The following is a 22,938-nucleotide window of genomic DNA, read 5'->3' as shown; positions in this document are numbered from 1 at the left end:
AGGAAAAGAGCTGAGGTGGACAGAGTGCTATAACATAGATATAGCTTGAGCTGTCCCTGAGAGATTGGTATGTTGGAAGTTTGTTCTCAGTGTGGTAGGGAACCTTTATGATCTGGGTCTGGGGACAGATATTTGTTTGTGTTTTGGGGAGGCATTGTCCTTAGAAGTAGTTAAAGTAGTTGACATAGGACCCCAGTTAATTCTTATGAAAGCAATTAATTAAAAGAACAACTCTGGCCCCTGAATCTCTTCAGCTTCTGGTCATGTAATCTCTCCAGGCACTCACCGTGATGTCATTGGAAGACTCTTTTTAGCAGTTAGCAGATCTTTTTGAATCTCTATGATTGTGTACCTGATTTCCTTCTTTCCCTTCTACTCTCTCTCCCTCATCCCTTCTCTATCTTTTCCCCAGTACTAGAGTTTGAATTCAGGAACTTCTAACCTCAGCTATCTTTTGTTTTGGTATTTTTTAGCTAGAATATCACTTCTTGCCCAGGTATATACCTGAGCCACAATCTGTTTATTTTAGGCATTCCATGGTAGCTAAGATTGTGTGTGTGTGTGTGTGTGTGTGTGTGTGTGTGTGTGTGTGTGTGTCCCACTGTATGCAGTAATTTGTTGGAAAGGAGATTTGCAAGTACTACTCTAAGGCTAGCCTTGAATTACAGTCCTTCCAGTCTCAGTCTTCTAATGATCTGTGATTATATAAATGAACAGCCAGTGGTTGACTTTAACTTCTTTTCTTTATAAATACCCAGCCTCAAGTATTTCTGTTAAAATAACCAAAACTAGACTAAGACAATGTAGCAAGTCATGTTTTTTAAAAGTGTTCACATTTCCCATTCTGTTTTCAACCATCTATCCCTGCCAGTCCCCATCTAGAGGTAGAACATAATTTATCTTCCTTTATAGTAGGTAGAACATGTTCCCCAAGGTGTTCATACCTTGATCCGTAAAGCCTGTGACTATGTTGTTAGGGAACAAAAAGGAGCTTAAGGATCTAGGGTTAAAGGCAGGAGATTGTCCATTTGGCACCAATCTAATCTAATCAAATGAGCCTCAAAAGTAGAGAAGTTTTTTTTTCTTCAGTGGGAAACAGAACAAGGACACGCAGGGGAACCTAGGCCTGCATTACACTTGCTCAAGTAGACCTGTGATTGAAGAAGTATTCAGTTGTGTTCTTGTTTTCTAGTCTTTCCAGCTGGGGCTGCAGGGGTTGTAGGACAGACCAGTAATTCCTGTTCAGCAAACAAAACCAATGAGCTTGATAAGACTGTGGTTGGTGTGTACTGCTATGGTTCTGTTTATACCAAAATAGTAACTGCAGCAGAAAGGAAGGTGAAAACAAAGTCCTTCAAATAAAAAGAGGGATAACCTTTGAAAATCCTATATACTTGAGTGGAAAAGAGATAAAATTATCTCTTGGTTATGGGGAAGAAATTCATTCGACAATGATTGAGTGACAGGAGATGATATTTTCTTTCCATTACTCAACAACTGTATCTATAGCTCCTAAATGATAAATTGTTCTTCTTATAGTCAACCAGAGAGATCTATCTTATTTTAATAAGGATATTTGAAGTACGATGCAATGAAGTGATTAATTTTCCTGAAGAAAGCTATTTCTGGATTTTTTCCAGTTACTCGATTTGTCTCTTTAGATGATGAATGAAATAAGCTTTCATTACTTTATTTTATTTCTGATGGGCTATTCCATTTCCTAAATATGTACATATGTTATATATAATAATGTCATCTTTTATTTCTATTGAGCTTCATAATTTACAAAGCAATTTCATTTATATTATCTTTTCAATCCTTCATAATGGCCAAAGTAGTTTGTATTACTTATGAAGAAAGTAAGGTTTAAACATTTTTGTAGCTTTTTGGTGCCAAACTATTGTATTACTGAAATGGACAATTAGGCCTAAATTCATCCATAGAGATGCCTAATTTTATAATTATTTCAGAAATTATATTGCTTTTTAAGTAATAAATCCCATAGGTTTTGTGTATTAAAAAAATCAAAGTTTTAAACTATGCACATAAAATTAATCACAGATGTTGATACTAGCATCTAAATATACATCAAGTTGTGAATTGTAACATGGTGGTAGGTATTTTCAGTCATTAAATACTACCCAACAATGAAAGGAACAATCTACTGTTCCTTACCTACAATCCACAAACAATTTTTAAAAAGACACGTAGTTCCAAAGAAGTCAAATACAAAATAGGACATAAAACACTCCTTATTTAGCATCCGCAATAGGGTAAACCAACACATTTATGATGAGGAAAACCAGATCAGTGATCATTCTTCGTTGTGGACAAGCCTAATGAAAAAATGGAGATATGAATTTTCAGGTAGCAAACTGAAAATGAAAATGTTGATATCACAGAAATGAACCCTGAGCCTCATAAAACTAGCATGAGTTTAATTAAGCAACTATGAAAATTGCAACTGTGCCAGAATGAGATTCTCATTAGCATCAGAATTTCATCTGTATTCTATTGTGGGAGGAGAGTCTAATTATGAATCATGTACAAAGGCTTGGCGTATATGATGTAGACCATTATGGGTATGTAGATCATTATTGGTATGATTCACCATCCTTGGGTGACAGGCTCTGGGACTTGTGGACATGTTAAGACGGTGCAGTTATTATTATGGCTGGGAGTGTGGCAGACCAGACTGCATCACTGATGATAACAGTAACATTCTCTTCCTAGCTTTGAAGAAGTCAGCTGCCATGTTCTGAGGGGTTTGTGGGAATGAAACTTACATGTAGCCTCCAGGAACTAGCAGAAAAAATTTGCCATAGATGGCAATAACAAAACAAAACAAAACAAAAACAACCCCCCCAAATATAAACAACAACAACAAAACAGGACTCTCAGTCTTACAAGGAAATAAATTTTACTGACAGGCTTAGCAATCTTGAACATAGACTCTAAGCTCCAGATGAGAATTCATTTTAGGAAATACCTCGTTTGATTGTGATAGTCTCCTGAGCAGAGAATCATCTAGGCTCTCTCCAGACTTCTAATCTGTGAAATAATAAATGGGCATTTTTTAACTTAAAAAAAAAAGTCAGATCAATGAATGCCACTCAATAAAGACAAATATTCCCAAACTGCCTTTAAATGCCACAATGCTAGGCCTATTTTGACCAACGAAGTTCCGATAATTTAAGAAAATACAAACAAAATGCAAGTACTGAAAGTGGCTACCATTGTTAGGCTCCAGTTCAAATCTCAGCTTCAAAGAACAAAGGCACAAACCAAGAAACCTGAAACACACATTATACTTGTTATAGAACTCATAGAGAGTATACCATGAAACTAAATCAAAGCAAGGCATACTTAGCCATCGCCATCATTAAATTCCCATAAAAATTAAGTAGTATTAAGAAATTAACTTGCATTATGAAGAGGACAAAAATCCTGGCAGATAGAAAGCTGGAGAAAAAAAAACTGTGTAAAGTGACAACTTTAAACAAGGAAACAAAGCAACTGTTGCCAAAAACGTAACTAACCAAGAAATGTGCAGGTGAGTGTATTTGTCAGGAAACTCTCTTGTGACTTACAAGGTATTATGTTAGTGAATGCAGTAGCTAACCCTCCAAGGACATTGTAGGCCTGTGGCAAGTTACACAAAGATTAGAATCTAAGCAGATAAATTTTAGTCACATTTCATCAATCATCTCAATTTGTATTGTTTTGCAAAGTAGGAGAAGTAAAGTTAATTATCAAAAATACTTTTAATATTTTCAGAAAGCATATTTAATAGGGGTTTAACAGTGCAAAAAATCTATATAATTTTTTTAATTGAAGTACATGAGTACTTGTAGGTATTATAGGACTTTAGAAAGTAAAGCAAATTCTTAATGGACTCAAATTAAAGGACTGCAAAGTAAAGAGACTGCCTTCCCTAGACCATATGTACAGTAAAAGGTACTAAAGCCACCCAGGTTCCTAGATACTTTATTCAATCATAGATTCATTCAGTGCCACTCACTAAGTATTAAATACTCTTAAGACAGCTGGTTAGAAGGACTCTGTCTGAAAAGTTTATAGTATATGATGAAAACTTTAAATCCAAGTTTCTCTGGGCTTTCAGAATAATCAGAATATTCAGATGAATCATGTATACAAGACTAGCACCCTTTCAGCTTAGTTTATACATAATAATAAATGAAATACAAAGTTAGAAAAAGATGAGGGGATTAATACATAATCCATTGAGCTATTTGGGGGGCTTTAAAAGTTATTTCTTTCAACAACAACAACAACAACAACAAATCACTTGTTCCATGATCCAGTGGCTCAGGTCTGTAATTCTGTCTACTCAGGAGACTGAGATCTGAGGACTGCAGTTTGAAGCCAGCCCTGGCAGGAAAGTCCTTGAGACTCTTATCTCCAATTAATCCCCCAAAGCTCCTAAGTCGTTGTGTGGCTCAAGTGGTAGAATTCTCCTTTGAGCACAAAAGCTCAAGGACAGCACCTAGGCTCTGAGTTCAAGCCCCAGGACACCGCCCTGCCCCCCCTTTCTTTTTCTCTCTTGCTCTCTCTCTCTCTCTCTCTCTCACACACACACACCTACTTTTGCTATTGTATAATTTTAATTGACAAGCATAGCCTACAGCCATGTTCAATGCCATTGGCTTAGTCTTTTTAATGCATTATAAAACCACACTGGATTTGCATTCCCCCCAATCCTATGTGAGGCTTCCACAGGCGATATTTCCAAAGTAATCCACGCAGATGTGCTGAAAATGTAAAGGCAGCAGCAGTGCCCAGATGCCATTGCTTCTTTGTGCAGTCGACGAAAGCATGTCAGAGCAATCACATTCACAGCTGCTAGTCAGCCCCAATCTCCATCGCAGTGGGCAGCCACTGGACGGTAGGTATACATTTGTTCCCACTCTGGTAGATAGGAATATTAGGACATTGAACCTTTTGTCCTCAGTGAAAACAAATCTATTGTGTGCAGTTTACACATAGGCAAGCTTACTCTGGTCTTGTGGTGTATTGCTATGCAAAGGCTACTATGTGAGTTTGGAGGTCATGAGCGTTATCTATTTAGTTTTGGTCTCAAGAGCATTTTAAAGCATTGACAAAAATGTAACATGTCATTGGGGTTTTATGCCATCATTATTTAAAATCTTATTAAAGACTGTATTGTTCAGAATATGCTTTCATGATAAATAAAGAGTAAAATTTCAGCATTTTCCTCTTACACAAGCTAACTGGTTTTTCTTCAAGCAATTCCATTTTGTCACTACTCCATCAGAAATACAGTACTGCAAGGAAGAGAGGCAGAAGTAAGTCCAGGAAGCCTCAACAACCATTACCTAAAAATTATAAGCCATGTCAACTCATATTCTAGTACTTAGAAAAACACAAGCTTCTGGAAGTGGTGGTGTGGCTTAAGTGGTAGACCACTCTCCTTGAGCCAAAGAGTTCGAGGACAGCATCCAGGCCCACAGTTCAAGCCCCACGACCCATTTTTTTTTTAAAGGGAAGTAAAAATACAAGCTTCCAATATAAGTGGGAAGGAAGTCAAGGAATAAGGAGCGATATGGACAATGGATTTTGTGAGCACCAAGAACCAGCCATTATTTGTTAAGTTTTTAAAAAGAGGTAGCCAAGTAAGAACAGCACCACGCATGTGGTATTCAGGTAAGGGGTAAGTTTATTCAGTAGACCTGCCGGGACCAGGCCAGGTTGGCACTCCACAAGGCTGGGAAAGGCCTGGGAAAGACCTGAGAAAGAGAGAGAGCTGGGAAAAGAGGTAGGAAAGAGCTGGGAAAGAGGTGGGAAAGACAGAGAGCTGGGAAAGAGAGCAGGGAAAGAGAGAGAGCTGGGAAAAGGAGCTAAGAGAGCTGGGAAAGAGAAGAGAAGGAAAGAGCTGAGAAAGAGCATCAGGGCCTGGGCTAGGCCTTATCTAGGGTATGGGCGGAGAAAGGTGTGGCCACATCAAATTCAGATGTGACCTCAGCAGATGCAGATGTGATCTCTTCCAGGTGTGCCAGTTGCCTAGGTAACGCAGGTACTGAGTGGAGACTTTGCTGTGAGGAGGGTGGAGTCTGCTCCCCATCCAGGAGTGGACCTTACATTATTATCTTTCTATTAGTCAGAATTTGTGCTGGGTACTAGAAGATTTCAGAGAAGATTCTTATTTTATTTTATTTGGGGATGGGGGTGGGGAATAGTGGACTTCACACTTGCAAAACAAGTGTTCTACCACCTGAGCCATGCCTCAAACCCTGCTGTTCTCTTCTCTCTCTCTCTCTCTCTCTCTCTCTCTCTCTCTCTCTGTGTGTGTGTGTGTGTGTGTGTGTGTGTGTGTGTGTGTGTGTGTGTGTGTGTGTGTGTGTGTATTGGTTCTGGAGTTTGAACTCAGGGCCTAAGTGCTGACCCTGAGCTTTTGTGCTCAAGGCTTTAGCATTATCACTTGATTACTTGAGTTACAGTTCTTCTTCCAGCTTTTTGATAGTTAACTAAAGATAAAAATCACATGGATTTTCCTACTTCATCTGGCTTTGAACCTCAATCATCAGCTCTCAGTCTTCTTAGTAGTTAGGACCACAGGGGTCAGCCACAAGCCTGGATTCTGGTTATTTTTGAGAAGAGGTCTCAGTTTTTGTTGGGATCAGGAATTTGATCTGCTTGTTTGTGTTTCCAACAGTAGCTATGCTGACAGATACCCACCACCCTCACACTTTTTGCCTAGGATGATCTAGAATCACGACCCTCCTGATCTCTACCACCTAAATAGCTAGGATTACAGGTGTGAGCCACTGGTGCTCAAACCATCTTTGTTTTCAAATAACCTAAAAGATTGACAAAGCAGATAAAATATTTTCTCTGGTAAAAGAATATTGTGAAGCCAAAAAAAAATCACAATCCAAACTGAGGCATAAACTGTATTTTATGAGAAACTATTTTATAAAGGAAGTTAGAATCAATCTTCATGAGTTAATAAGGAGTCCCTGAAATGCTACCAAACTGATGATCCAGTTGCTGGCCCTAAAGGGGGTGAAAGATTTAGAGAAGTTTGATATAGATTGAAGTTTAAAGAATGAGAATTGACAGAAAGATATGAGAAGAAATTGTATCTCTGATTCGTGAATGTGAGGTAAGCTGGGGAGAAGGCTCTGGCTATACTGGCACTTAGGATTTTCGACTTAGGATTTGTGGACTATGAGTCTCTGAAAAGGGAGCTATATCCCATTCTTTTTTTTTCTCCTATTATTGTTTCATTTTATGGGTAGATATCTAGGAGAAATTTTTTTCAAATTTGTTCAAAGCCAGCCTGGGCAGGAAAGTCCTTGAGACTCTTATCTCCAATAAACTACTCAAAAAATCCAGAAGTGGCACTGTGGCTCAAGTGGTAGAGTGCTAGCCTTGAGCAAAAAGAAACTCAGGTGACAGCACTCAGGCCAGGTTCAAGCCCCGGAACTGGCACATACACAAAAAAAGCAAACTTGCTAAAGTATGGCTTAACACTGTCAGAAGTGATGGATAACTATAGGCCAAGAACAAAGATTGTTCTAAAAAGGAGAGCGGCATAAAAGAAAAATTAAAAAAGAAGGGAAAAGGCAAAGGGTGGAAATTCAGGACATGTATCATCTTTGTTCTTCTTCCTTTTTGGAAAGGATAGAAAAATTACACCTGAGCTGAAACAATATGTCAATGGTCAATGCTCAAGTTTGTGACCTTGAAGTGTGTCTTTAGGTTGCTTCATCCAAAGTTTATCATCCTTGTTTTAACCTTAAGATGAAATGTTTATAATCATGGTTAGACAGTCTCTCCTTTTCAAATACTTAGTATGTGTTATATAAATATTTGCAGGTTTTAGGATTAAACACTACAGCTCTTTAAAGACTATTCTGCCCTAGATTTTTGGTTTTCAGAACACATCTTTGTTCCAAACATTTTGAAGTTATTAATAACCAACATTGCTTCCTCTCTGTAGTGAATATGATTGAATACTGACATTATGTGCTAACATAGTGTATACTAGCATATTGTGCTATTGAACATTAATATGGTGTGTACTGGCATGGTATGTTATTGAATATGAACATGGTGTGTACTGATCTAGTGTGTTATTGAATGCTAATATAGTGTGTACTGGCATAGTGTGCTATTAAAAACTGACATACTGTATAATGACGTAGTGTGCTATGAAATACAGACATGATGTGTTATTGATATGGTAGGCTATTAAATAGAAATATACTGAATGTACGTGTGCTGTGAAATAATGTGAAAGGTTAAATGAGGAGTCAGGAGTTAGAAGCTAGAATTATGGAATGGGTAGATAAGAACGTACCCAGGGAAGGTGCAGAGCCATCACCAAACCAGCCATGCCCTCATCCATAACCAGACCTTGACCAGAAGCACAGCTGTCCCCAAAGACAACCCTGGCAATCAGACATAGCCAGAAACGAAGGGCCAGCCCAAAACATACAAAAAAGCATACAAAAACCCAGGGCAGTAGAGACCCAGCAAAGTGGCCACTTTTCCCTTAGTGGCTCAGAGCAGCCCTGAGGACACACTCAATAGACTTTCCTAGACCTCTGGACCAAGTGACCTGCCATTTGAGCTTCCCTGGGTATGGGGCATGCTTAGGAGGCTTAGGCCCCGGAGTTAGTCATTGGTCTGGATGGTATTTGAAGTGCTTAAATAAACGAAGTGAACCATTAAGTCTAAGCATATTGCTATAGATATGCAAACTCGTCACACTCTCTTAACATCTTCCAGTCCCTTCATGTGTCATCTGACTTACATCTTAGGAAAACGATAAAAAGTTGACATCATTTCTATTTTGCAGCTTCTGATACTGAACTTTAAAGCTTTGTGCCTGTCCATGGTCTAGTTTTGGCAAAACAAGATGATGTGAACTTCCCAAGTGGTTTTTATACCTCTATGTCAATCTCCAATCTAAAATATATTAATAACCATGAGTATCTATCTTAGTAGAAAACTGTACTACAAATTCTTAAAACAAGTTCTGTAGCTCTGTGTCAGAGTGTGGGCCTAGCAAGTACAAAATACTAAGTTCAGTCCTTCACACTGCCAGAAAACAAAGTATAAAGCCAAGTTCTCAATTGCAAACCTCCAGTTATTCTTCTGGGCAGTTTCTTTATCTCTAAGTAGCAATTCAAGTTAAAGAAATTTTAAAAATATATGTGCTTACATGTTTATTTTCAGCCCTTCCTCTTTCCAACTTCCCCAACAAGTGGAGTTTAGACAGGGAAAGAAACCAAACCAGTAAACGGAGGGAAAGACCATTTTCCTCAGTAGTATTATTTGTGGCCAAATAACTGGATCTCTTCTTGGAGAATTAAATAATTGGAGCAACTAATATTAAAGGCAACTATTCACCATGACTTCCTTTTTTTCTTCTTATTTCTTCTTTTCCTTTCAAGGGCTGTTCTGTGTGCCTTTCTTCTTAGTAAGTTTATCTTTATCTGGGTAAGAGGTGGCTGAGAAGTCTCCACCGCCCCCTTTCACCCGGCTCCAAGCCCTGACTCCCCCTCAAAAGTCCTTAAGTCAATAAACCTCTCAACCCTTTCTATCAATGAGCTCCTAATGAGGATTTTCTCGTTCCTCTGCTTTCTGCCCAGAGTCTCTCTTCCAGAGGTTGCTCAACGAGGCAAGCTGAAGCTACCCCTCACCTGCCTCCCAAGTTAGGCGCCAAAGACTTTTGCAAAACAAAACAAAACAAAACACAAAACAAAACCAAACGTGTCAGGGCCAATGGGGAACCGGAGATCTCTCCGGGTCAAAACTAAAATCCGAAGTGGAGTGCCACAAGCCATCCTTGAGAAAGCGCCTCTAGCATTGACAGCGGCTCGGAGCATGCTCAGTCTGTCTCCTCTCACCCACCCTCCCCTCCCCGTAGCGGCCCCACCCCCACCCCCCTCCAAGCCCGAGCCCAGCCCGCGCCTAGCCCACGCCCAGCCCCGCGGTCCTCCTTCCTGCACCCCTGGCCCAGCGCGCGCTCCGGGGCACCCGAACGCGTTCTTCATTCCGCCTCACCCCGCGTCCTCCTCCTCCTCCTCCCCCTCCCCCTCCTCTCCCTTCACCTCCTCCTCCTCCTCCTCCTCCTCGGGCTGCAGCGGGCGAGGACACGTCAGGGGACATAAATAAATAAATAATTCCATTCACCGGGTGACAGCGTGGTGAACCGGCTGCAGCGCTGGGCGAGGGGGGGCAGGAAGTGGAGAACTGCGGCGCCCACCCGGTGCCAGAATCAGGTAAATTGAACACCCCCCCCCCCCGGGAGGATCGGGATGGGGGAGGGAGGAGGGGAGAAGAGGAGGAGGAGAAGAGAAAAGTGTGCAAGGCGTCCTTGATCCGGGCTGCCAGAAGAACCTCACTGGTGTGGTGGACGAATAACGAGCAGCCGTGACACAACGGGCTGCTGTCGCACGCTTTGCAAATGCGCCCTTATATAGACACAGAAAAAATCCACCCCATCGCTGCAGCCGCCCGGAGTGCTGCTGGCCCGGGCCGCGTGTGCGCGCGGACAGGGGCGCGGGAGACGCAGGGGCTGGGGCGGGGGCGGCGGGGAGCGCGCGCCCGGGTGGTGGACCTGTGGGGTCCCCAGTGGGGCCCGAACCTTGACATGGTCCATAGGCCAACAGCTGCCCGCGCTCTCAACTGGGCGCTTCACAAGGTGCTGCTGTGCGCTGCTGTCCCCTGGCCCCCACCAGGAATGTCCCCAATGACCCTTCCCCAGCATCTCACCCGGGACCCCACTCTGGGGTGGGGTCCTTAGCGCAGTGGGTGGAGACGGGGTTGGCGCGAGAGGGAGTGTAGGAAACTGTTTTGCTTTGGGTTTTTTCTTTTTTCTCTTTTTTAGCAGATGATTCAAGAGGCTGGAAGGAAGGAGAGGATGAAACACTTGGGTGTTGTCTTCCTTCTGTTTTGGTCCCTAGGCAGCTGGGTGGAGGGGGAGGCAGGCAGAAAGGTGGACGCGGGCAAGGCCTAGGGTGGAGGCAAAGGGTTGTGGGGACCCGGTGAAGCCGGGAAGGGCCTGCACTGGCAGGGCTTATGCAGGGCTTCTAGGTTCTCTGCGTCACACTTGGGCCATTGGTCCTGGTCAGGTAGTGCCAGTAGCTGAGAGCCTGCTCACGTGTGAACTGTCTCTTTGCTCTGAAGATTTTATATCGCATCTCACCTTTTCGTCCCTTTTCTACTTCAGCTCCTTAAATCTTTCTAAGGCCACTTTTTTTTTTCTGGGTAGGACCAGGGAAGGAATTTTGTGATTTTTTTTTCTTTCAGGAAAATTATACTCTCTCTCTCTCTCTCTCTCTCTCACACACACACACACAAACACACACACACACACACAGAGAGCAGAAAATAATACTGTCCTGCACGTGTCTCATTTCCTTTTCTGGGGGTATTCCTTTCTCTCTTAGATCCAAAAAGAGATGCAGCAGAGGAATAAAAATAGCCGGCAATGATGAGCATTGCATGTAAAAAGGAGACTGGGAAAGAGGAAATCGTAGGCTCAAACGCTGTTTCCTGGCACCACAGGCTTCCTGGCTTATGCCCACGTAGAACTCACTTGCAAAGTTTTAACCTTCAGGCTAGTTTGAATGTGCCTGTGTCCCTGAACTACCAGTGAACTTAGGAAAAACTGGCTGCAAACTTCCGAGGTGGGTGTGAGCTGCCAAGGGCAGATGAGGGTTGACCAAGGTGACTCATGTTTAGCTCTGGTGAAGCAATCCCAGCTCCGCTTTTTGTGTCTGAGCACATCGCAGAACCACTCCGAAGTGAGGGCAATTGAATGAGCTCAGTGAAAGCAACCTTGTAACCATAGGCGACTGTAATGTCTTGTGTAACATTTCCTGAAGTCAGAAAGCACTTTTTTTTTTTTTGGTATATTGTCACATGAACCGTTTGTAGTTATCTACTGTGTACTTCTCCTGCAGTGTGTTTTAATTGTGAGGAGTGGTTTGAAATGGTAACACTAGTTTCTAATGTCCAAATTAGTGCATCTACCTTTAAATTGCTCAGGTTATTTCTAGATAGGGTGCACTTAACTCTATTACAGCATCTGGCTTGTATTTTTAGCCTTGAGCCCTCTTAGAGCTCCAGAGGACAAAATGAACTAAAGCCATGCCTCTTATGGAGAATTATATTCCCAGATGTGAAGGTGAAATAAAAAGGTGTCTCCTGAACGTGCTATGAATGCTGGATTCAAGCACCAGTTTGGGGGAGATTGAAGCAAAGAAAGGAAGTAAATGCCTAGTGAGACCAAGACTTTTAAGTTTCTACACATTTTAGTAAGGCTGAACTAATTATGAGTAATCTTAGGTTCATTTTTATTATCCATAAAGTGGGATTGGTTGGACCTACCTGAAGAACATTGTGATGAATAAACCAGAAAAAAATGCAAAAACCTAGGTATTGCTGACTTCTATGTTGATGACACCTTATAGGGATTACTATAATGAATGAATTGAAATCTGAGTTACTTAGAGTAATCTTTCTTGTATCACATTTCCATTTCCTTTCCCCCCTCAAACATATGTAATACACATACAATACACACCCACACCCACCCCCCACACACATTAAAGAGTTTAGCAGTTGTAAGAAATGTTTCTAAAATCTACCAACAGGCAGATTTGAGAAAGTCTTTGGCCTCAGAAATGTGCATATTCACCCTCATTTGTCTGTTAAGGAAGACCATGCAGAAACAATAATGAAGATTTTTCTCCCTGTTCTGAGAGGAGGATACTTCTTCCCTGCAGACTATTTTTGCCAATGCCATGAATCAATTTCTAGTGTTTTAGAGACTAGACTGAGCTACAATTTTTCTATACTTTGGGCAGACCAACTCACTCATTCCTCAAAGCCTGAAATACAGTAATATTTTTAACATCTCTAGAAAGTTCAGCATACATGTGCCACTGCTTTCTGGCAACACATGAAAAACCTATGAGGTACATCTTTTCATAGCCATACTTGCAGAAGAGGGGTTTTAGCATAATTACATGACTTGCCCTGCAGGTATGACCAATGCTTTAGTTCATTTTTGTGTTGCTTTAACAAAACACTTGTTGCTAGACAAGAATTAGAGTAATTTGGTTCATGATACTGACAACTGGAAGGTAAAAATAGTATGGTGCTAACATCTTCAACAGCATCTCAATAGAACAGAGAAGTAGAAGGGAAAGTGCTACATTTCAAAGAGGTTCAAGTACTGTGGCAGTGGCTTTGTCTTTATGCTAGCTAGTCAATTTCTCATGTGTCTAATTCAGTCTTGTCAGTTGGGCATGAATCCTTTAAGAGTGAGGTGCTATCTCTCCAAATATCCCTTAAAGGCCTTAGAATATCCCAACATCATTTTGTAGGGGGCATGAAACATCAGCATGGATTTGGATAGGGACAAGACATGTTCAAACCACAACATATACTAATTGGTCAAGTTGGGACAAGTTCCTAAGCAATCTGTCCAGCCTTAACCAGTACAGAGAGCTTATTTACACTTTCTGAGAAACTACACAGGGAAAGGACATTGTCTACAGGCTTTTTCATTGTGTATTGCCATTATGGTAACACTGAACAACTGATTATAGGAAGAGTAAAAAAAGTGTAATGGAAGTAGATACAGAGGAAAAAAGGAAGAGAAAGAAACTGGGACAGAGAGAGCTAAGTGTCTTCTGCCTTTAACTCTGAAGCTAGCCTGAAATCGCAAAAGGACTCTGACTCCAAGGCAGGGTAGTTAAACCTCTTCACTTGGAATTCAACAAGTCATCAGTTCATAGTGATCTTCTGTGAGAACTAGTTAAGTATTTTGAGGTGGTGACAGACTAACAAAAGTTGACTTACCTAACATCAAAAGAAAATTACTCAACGTGAACAAGGAAAAGAAAAGGAATGAAGAGAAAGAGGAAAAAACAAAGCAAGAAAGGGGTGAAAGAAAAACAAGAGAAAGATAAAGAAAAAGGAAGGAAAGAAGGGAGGAAGGAAGGATTAAAAGAAAAAGTCTCCCTGCATTTGCGCTTATTGTAGTAATTTGTGTCCATCTGAATTGTTTTGTAGCTAGATCTGGGTCTCTTTAAACTGTTTTACCTAGAATTATAGTTTATCCTATTCCTCATCCTGAGCCATATATCTATAAGATGTGACTATATAAAACTTCTGTGGATCCAGGTATGTGATAATGAATAAGAAGATGTAGGAACTAAAATATCTAGGTTGTCTAAACTATGATCTTGAACTCTGCCACTTAACCAGCTACAGCAAACTGCAGAACCTTTCTAAATCTTCAATTCTTAATTGTCTAAGTGATAATAACCAATTTTGTATATTGGTTGCAAAGATTTAAACGTGATACTGTCTGTAAAACTGTACATACTAGTTCACTAGCAATAATACATAGTAGTTGTTGAAAGTATTACATATTTGACCTTATAGCTTTTAGGTTGTTATAAGGATCATGGATTTATTCTTCCAAGCAGATTTTTGGAAGCCCCTTGAAGTCCCAGCTCTCTCATTAGATTAGATACCATTGCTAAATTGCATAATAAATCAGTAAGTAGAGTCCTTTTGAGGAGTCATCTGGATGACCTCAAAATTGGATCAAAGTGACTAGGAAACATGTTGGAAACCACATACTAACAATTCTTTATCACATAAAGCCTCAAATCCATCTTTGTGATGAATCATCTGAGTGGTGAACCTCAAGGCTTAGTGAACCTACCTGGAAGACCCCAGAGCCTATAGTCACAGTATGAGATAATAGCCTGATATGGACTGTTGTCTAGAAGAAAAAATAACATTTGCCACATTTTAAAAAAACAAAGTTCCCATAAGAGCTGTAATAATCAAGAGACATGGAAAAGGGGTTAAGGATGGGACATCCTGATAGAGAATTTGCCTAATATGAGAGAAGCTCTGGGTTTCAGAAGCAGAATTGAAAACAAGGGAGATAGCAGAGAAAAGAAAAAAAGGAAGAAAAAAACAGCAACAAATACCTTGGAAAAATATTACTCACAAGTTGAAGAAATTGAAATCAGTTCTAATAAAATGAATCTAGCTACAAACAGACAACTTGTACCTCAGTAGACCAGAGACAATTTCAACATATTTGCAAATTGTTAGTAATCGATATGTATACTTTTTTCAAATAAGGTTCCTGACTGAATGCCAAAACTCTGATTTAATATTCATTAAAATCCCAAAGGATTTCATGGAAATCTTGGAAAGACATTTGAATGACAGCTTCAAGATTCTCATGGGAATTTTAATAAAAGGTATTCTATGCAGTTTTTAAGTAATTGCAGAAAAATATTTTTGTGGTTCAACTATTAGAAAAACGTTGAAGAAATTCTTATAATACTTGGTACGAAAATAGATAAAGATTTGATAAAATGTTGGAAACTTACTTGAAGCATATGTAATTTCCCCACCTAAGAATGCACTGATAGGTATTTACCCAGAACCAGAGTCTAATCAGCTCTGCTTACTCTGTGGAAGAATGTCACAGTCAGATTTGTGTCACTATAATAAAATACCCGAGGCAGCTGACTTTTAAAGAGAAAGTGTTATTTATTTATTTATTGTTGCTTACAGTTTCAAACGTACAAGGATCAGATGGAGCTGTTAGATACCAGTTTGGGATTTGTTGAGAGTTGGCAGATAGTGACATATCATGGTGAGGGTATATGCAGGAGGAAAGGGTCACGTAGGAAATGAGAGGAGGAAAAGAGACACATAGACAGAACAGCAGACAGACAGACACACTGGGGTCCCAGGACCCCCTCTCTCTATAAAGGCATGCCCTCAATGATCAAACGACCTCCCACTAAGTCCTTCCTCCAAATATTGCAGCTGTGAGGTTCTCACCTTTAGTTTATGAATCTTTGGGGAGATATTAAACATGGAAGCCTTTGCAAATGGTAATCTATATGAAGCAATTCCCCTCTGAGTAATTGCCTGAGTAATTGGAACTGGATTAGATATGAATAATAACCAACTAAATGACATGTATTTGACAGTTTCTAGGAACTGGACTATATTAACATATGCCTTTTTTGACCATGTACTTTCTAAAATTTCACACTCTGAAGTTCAACTCCATTCTTCTCAAATATGCCCAAACCTTGTGTTCAGGCTGGTTATAACAAATTATCACAGAGTAGATGATTTACAAACAATAGAAATTCATTCCTTGCAGTTCCGGAGGCTGGGTGGCAACTTGAGATTGGGGTGTGAGCATGGTTGGGTTTTGGTGGGGGTCTTATTCTAGGTCACAGATTTTAGTTTTTTTCTATCTTCATGTGTTGAGAAGAGCGTGAGACTTGTCTGCCCCATTCCCATGACTCTCTCATGATCTACTCACCTCTCCAAGGTTCTGACCACTCTATTAATATCATTGCCCCTGGGTAAGAATTTCAAAGTAGGGGCAGGAAGACATTCCCTCATCATTGTAACCATTAAAAATAAATAAATAAAACCCTGTACTTCTTAATAGCTTCCTTTGTAGAAAGAGACTACAAGTGATGGAAAGGTGTGGTCAACATGATCAGATTGAGAATGTTTAAGGAATTATCCTTAGGATCAGAATATCCTCAGATAAAGATTAGGGTTTTTTTTCCTTCATAAAGGATAATAATCTTGTACAAGACACTCTGATTTAAAAGAATGGGTTGTTTATTCACAAAGTATAGGAAGTATTAGCATTAATGATTATTATATCGTGAATAATGATAACCTTCTCATCGAGCCCCATGCTTCCAAATCTTCATTTGCTTTAAACTGTCAGTGTCTTGTGGAAATGTTGGTGTTGGTTACTTCTTGAACTCTTTCTTTGATTCCCCTTTGTTGCTTGTCTTCCCCTTTGGTTAATCTTTATGGCTTCTTCTCCCAGCTGTCCTTTGACCTCCTAATCGGTACAGCATACCCATCCCTACTTTAGATTTTCCTTTGGCCTTATTCTGTTGATGGGCACAGCTCCTCTCTACCTGATCTCTATTTTTGCATCATTAGGAGTAACCCTCAACTCATGCAAACCTTGGCCTTAGAAGACATTAGCAGAAGTCTGCTGGACAGCTCCTTTTACTGTGCTGCTGATAACTTCAGTACCCTGAGGTCTATTCCTCTTTATTTCTCTTCTTTCTATTACCTGTGCTTATTTTTATTGGTTTAGTATTATTCTGGTGTAGAAGCTTTGGAGACCCCATCTTCCCTTCCTGACTTTGTGTCTAACAGTCAGTACCTAGGATTTGTCACTTACATATTGAAAATACATATGTCATCAGATACATTTTCCAGAGCAAACCTCACTTTCTGCTTTGGTGTAATCACAACCAGCTTTTCTAAGCTCATCCCATCATACTTAAGCCAAACCAAACAGATCCCTTTGCTTCCTTCATCCATTTCCATCTATTCCCTGCCCATATCGTTTGTCACGATGTTCTTTCATCAGAAAGAACCCAGGCTTCCTACTATTTCTATTTCTAGTTTTAACTTCACCTCCTTGGTTGGCTTTCCACACCACATTCAAATGTCCTCTGAACCCTCAGTGCAGGTGAAAGGCGTTTGCTAAGATGGTGGTAACATTTCATCCCTAATGTCTTATTTATTTTAAACATTTAGTTATAGTTTCTTTTGTGTAAGTCTTCAGTTTCACAGTATACTACACATTTCTGGAGGGCGGGTATAACAATATATTCATATCTATGTGTCCTTTGGCAGTTTGGTGGATCCTGGAGTAGCAAGGAATTAGGGAACAAACAAGCAATGTTCTGCTTTCAGCTTCTTCAAAAAATGACATCAATGCTTATTTCAAGTACACATACTCAACTTAAGAAAAGTTCCAATTTTGGCTGAAATCTTGTTCTTCCCAGAATGTTTACTCAGTTTTCTGGAGTTAGGAAAATAAATCGTTTTCTGTGTTAAATGATAGCTTATACATATATGTTGATACTGATGTATTATCTCAATAGACTCTAGCCTGCCTGCCTGCCTTCCTTCCTTCCTTCCTTCTTCTTTCCTTCCTTCCTGCCTGCCTTCCTTCCTTCCTTCTTCCTTCCTTCCTTCCATCCTTCCTTCCTTCCTTCCTTCCTTCCTTCCATCCTTCCTTCCTTCCTTCCTTCCTTCCTTCCTTCCTTCCTTCCTTCCTTCCTTCCTTCCTTCCTTCTTTCCTTCCTTCCTTCTTTCATCTCTTCTCATTTCTGTGCTACTACTGGGGCTTGAACTCAGGACAATCTGTCTCAGCTTTCTTGCTCATGGCTGTTGTTTTACTCCTTGATCTATGCCTCAGCCCAATTTCCAGTGTCTTTTGTATTTTTAAAGCATTTAATTTTAAAAAAGTATGTAAGCATCTAGAATATTTTAGGGGTCATAGTGAATATAAATATTGGTATATGTGTTCGTGACACACCATTGATACAATCTCTTCAGAAAAAGTAGCTCAAGGTGTACATTGTGATCTGTTCCTGGGGTTATCATCTTAGGGCTGAACATTTTTTAGCCATGGCCCTCAGTGTAACATCAATGAAAGGAACTACAGGAAACAATCGAAGAAAGGTCACTTTAAGTTTTGATTACAATGGGAGATTAGCCACTCCATAAAATTTTCTTCTTTGTAATAAACCAAGTCAAAGTTACAACAACAAATGAACCATGTATGTGTACAGTAAATAAGTGTAGGGTTACTAGACTAAAGAAGGGCCTTTTAGGTAAAATTATAGTATTCGCTTTTGAGTAAAAATAGCTTGCATTTATTGAACACTTCTGTATGTCAGGCATCATTTTAAGTACTTTAATCTTCAAAACTTTCAGAGGAAACCTGGTTATTACCTCAGGTTCCACATGAGAGGATTAGTGCATCAGGGTGAAATAACCTGCCCAAGGTTACCTATATTGTGAATGACGATGTGGTCCAGATTTTAATCTATTCACCACAGTACACCTTTCACGATTAGTATTTTCAAATAATAATGCTCCAGTGGATTTTAAGACATTGTACAGGAAGGAAATTTGAAAGATGCTTAAAAATGATATTATTCAAGGACAATAGATTTCGATCTGTTAAAAATACACAGTAAGCAGAAATGAAAAGTACCTTCCTTACTCAGAAGTGAACGAAATATTAACCTATTAATGCCTCTGAACTTAAGGAGGCTGGAAAAACATTATGGTGACTGAAAGCAGAAGGTCCAGGATATCACCTTAGCTTTGTTGCAAAATGGTTAGAGGTGGAGTGAGTGGGAAGGGAAGGGCTCCTATGGAAGTCCTGGGTGTGGATAGCAATGCGTGTATGAACAGAGCAGAATCTGGAGAATTTGATGTGTAGATGACAAATCTAAAGAAGGTGGAATGTGAAGGTAGGCCCTGACCTATATTAAACCAGAGAATGCAATTCCTTCACAGCTACATATTCCTCTACTCAGATCGGCCAGAAATGATTTAAGATGTTAGTGAGATGACTTTGAATAAAGTAGGTAATTCCATTTTAGTGTTTAATTGCTCAAATAATTATACATAAAATCGAAGCGAGATTGAACTGTCCTTTAGTCAACTTTTTGTAGACTCTATCTGTGCAGGTCCAAAGTCATCTCTCCATACTGTTTATTATTCTGTAGGTTCCTGGTTATTCTCTTCCCCATTTTTCCCATCTCTGTTGCATTATAGATCAGAGACTTTGGAGATGGGTAGATCGTTATGGAATTTGGACTTAGCTATTTCTGAGCTATTTGACTAAAATGTATATGTACATATTCATAGATGAGGTTTTTTCACCTTGAAAACAATTAGTAAAGCTTACTTTATGGCTTGTTGTCCAAGGGTAACTAATGCGTGTGACTAATGATAATTGCAATCATTTCCATTTATATCCTGCCTATATTTGGGAAACATTTTCAGGAAAATATTCTTTATTCCTTGGAATTTACATCTTCTGTGAAAGGATTTCTGTGTTATAGAATCAATCACATATCCTGAAGCAGGTAGGAGGCTCACAAAATATAAATACCATGTTGACTTTACAATAATGTATATATTTCGGTAAGTAAAATATAATGGAGTTTGAGAATATATAGGAGGCTATTTAGTACAATATAGATGCTGCAAATTTCTGTACTGAGTTTTTCACTTAATATCCCAGGAGGATTATAAGAAAAGAATTCTTAATATGTAATAGTACATAGAAGCATATTTAAAAAGGACTATAAAGAGAAAGACAATCATTTCAATGTGTCTTAGAGATATTTGCACACATTAAAACAGAAAACATATACCAATGCAATTACTAATACCATTTAAGCACCTCCTGTGTGTTTGTACTCTCTGTAGAGTATCATTATCATATACGATTTACAGATAGGGAGAATAAGAATTCAGACAGAAGAGACATCCTCAAGAGCCAATGTTTCAAGAGTTGTTGCAGAAGTTCAAGGATCATGCTGCTGGCTACCAGATATGGTGTCTGTTTCTTAAATCAATGCATACCAGTAAATAATTAAGCACTGTTTTCATGAAATATATGATGCTCAGAGACCTGGACAAAATATGTGTAAGACTTTTTTTCTGATCCCTTGTCTTCTCCTGCACCCAAGAGATTATAATTTCAGAAATATTATGTTTGCATGCATGTTCATTAAATAAAAGTTAATCTAAAGTAGAATTAAGTATTAAAATAAATAATAGAATTATGAAATGATAATCCTTATGTATATCACCTTTATAATAACAATTACAAATTCTAACCAAGAAAAAACATAGAGGTTATACAGTTTAGAACAGAAGTTGGCAAGACTTTTTTTTTTTAAATTGAAGCTAGACTAGCCTGTTGTCTGATTCTGAAGAAAAAAGAACAACTTTTTGCATAAAGTGTTGAGACTTTTTATTTCCATGGTTTTTGTGAGTACTTTCTAATTATAGGGAAGAGTTGGAATGTTGTAACTGAGCTGCAAAGCTTAAAATATTTATTCTCTGGGGCTGGGAAGGTGGCTCAGTGGTAGAGTGTTTGCCTTGCATGCATGAGGCCCTGGGTTTGATTCCTCAGTACCAGATAAGCAGAAAAAGCCGGAAGTGGTGCTGTGGCTCAAGTGGTAGGACACTAGCCTTGAGCTGAGAGCTGAAGGACAGCGTCCAGGCCCAGAGTTCAGGCCCCATGCCTGGAATACACACACACACACACACACACACACACACACACACACACATTTACTCTCTGGTGCATAAAAGAACAATATTTGATCTAGGGTTTCAGAAGAGAGATAGTTTGTTCTGTGATGGGGAAATCAGAGGAGGCTTTAGGGAAGGAAGTGGAATGTGTCTTAGACTGGCTAAGTGAGGAGAGAAGCTGATCACTGTAATAGCCCTGAAACTCAAAAACAGAAGACCCGGGATAAATACAAAAATCTTCAGGACAATATTAATGCATGTAAGTTATATAATGTAACCCATTTGCCTATAAGTATGTATTTGTGCATTCATCTAGAACATTTTCCTTAAACTTGATGAAAACTTTATATTTAACTCTTTAAAACAAGGGGATTATTTTACTCTGCAAACTATGATGCTAAATTGTGGTCCATGTAGAAATCATTTGGTAAAATTCTTATTTTTTGTTGTAAGAAGAGACCACTTTTATTTCTCTCATGCTATCAATACTTTTATAAACTACAGCATTAATAAATATGACTATAATATTTTCTCTAATTAATAGTTACAATAAAATAGATACTATATACTGTGCATACAACTAAATAACAGCCTTATCGCATTAAAAATTTACAGTAGCTCAGAGAACTTAATTAAAAGCAAACAATTGACTTTAAAACTACAAAAGTAATAAGATGATCTTTATACAGTAACACCAAGAAAGTAAAGCCTTTGGAAAGGAGACAATCTTGTAGATCAGGTGCACAATTGAAAAACTTACAAGGTATTCATTTCTGGTATTTTCCATTTAATACTTTGGGGCTTGAGGTGGACCTTAGCAGTTGATGCTTCAGAAGGGACACCTATGGTGGGGTATGACTGCATGAGCTTCATTTTGAACTTCAGGAGGCAGATACTGCTGAATAGGACAAAATGATGAGAAAGGAAAAGGTGAATGACTCAGAGGAAGCCACACAGAGTGTAAGAAAATAGAAGAACATTGTCCCTTGTGGGCCATGTTAATATCTCTATGGAGAGTAACATGGCCACTAAACCAGGGAGAACATGCTAATTATACACAATAATAACCTGGTGCAGAGGATACATAGATGTCAGATCTAACATTCTTATGACATTGTTTCCATTTTATTATTCATTTTAAGTTATATATACTATTAATTTAAAACAAAACATTTTAATGAGAAAATATGTGAATATTTCTTGTACTTAGATTTTTAAAACTAATAACGTAGATTTGTTACTCTCAGTAAGAGACCTGAGTCTGTCTGATATGTGTGTGTTTATATTTGCAAAAGTTCCCCCAGAATGAAAGACATACCAAATGTCACTCATTTAGAAAATTAATTATGACTGTTCCTAAGACAGTTCAGTATTTATGATCAACATTATGCATATTTGGCCTGTAACTTTCATATAGGAGTGACTATTCCATCCAACTTTAATCTATTTTTAATTATTTCACTTTTTATGACTCTTATTTACTAGTTCTTGTCTCAAAGCAATAATAATGGCTGATCTGTTATACATTCAGATAAGGATGTGTAGTCTACAAAATATATAAAAATGCACTTTTTTTGGTGCCTAGTGTGTCTAAGGATTTTCAAAAGGATTTACCAAATGGGTTTTTGGAACTGGAAAGGAGAAAGAAAAGGCAGTTAACAGATTTGTTTCTAGTCATGTACCCACAATAAGGCCATGAGGACTCTGAGATGCATCACTCACAGAGTCATGGAACATCTGTGTATCCTGGACAACTAATATTACAAT

The 22,938-nt window shown here is 39.1% G+C and overlaps 1 protein-coding gene across 1 annotated transcript in view; it reads left to right on the top strand.

Annotated features, from left to right (window-relative positions):
• Window positions 1–10,152: 10,152 nt before the first annotated feature.
• The window catches only part of Slc16a7 (solute carrier family 16 member 7), a 144,292-nt gene continuing 131,506 nt past the window's right edge, over window positions 10,153–22,938 (top strand). The window contains exon 1 of the mRNA XM_042698675.1: window positions 10,153–10,274. The gene's annotated coding sequence lies outside the window, so the exon portion shown is untranslated. The remainder of the gene's footprint in view (window positions 10,275–22,938) is intronic.

The sequence above is a fragment of the Dipodomys spectabilis genome, unplaced genomic scaffold (genome assembly GCF_019054845.1).
Source record: "Dipodomys spectabilis isolate Male_0828 unplaced genomic scaffold, ASM1905484v1 ptg000234l, whole genome shotgun sequence".
Taxonomy (NCBI): Eukaryota; Metazoa; Chordata; class Mammalia; order Rodentia; family Heteromyidae; genus Dipodomys; species Dipodomys spectabilis.
Note: the sequence above shows the minus strand (reverse complement) of the source record. Positions and strands in the feature narration are given on the sequence as shown.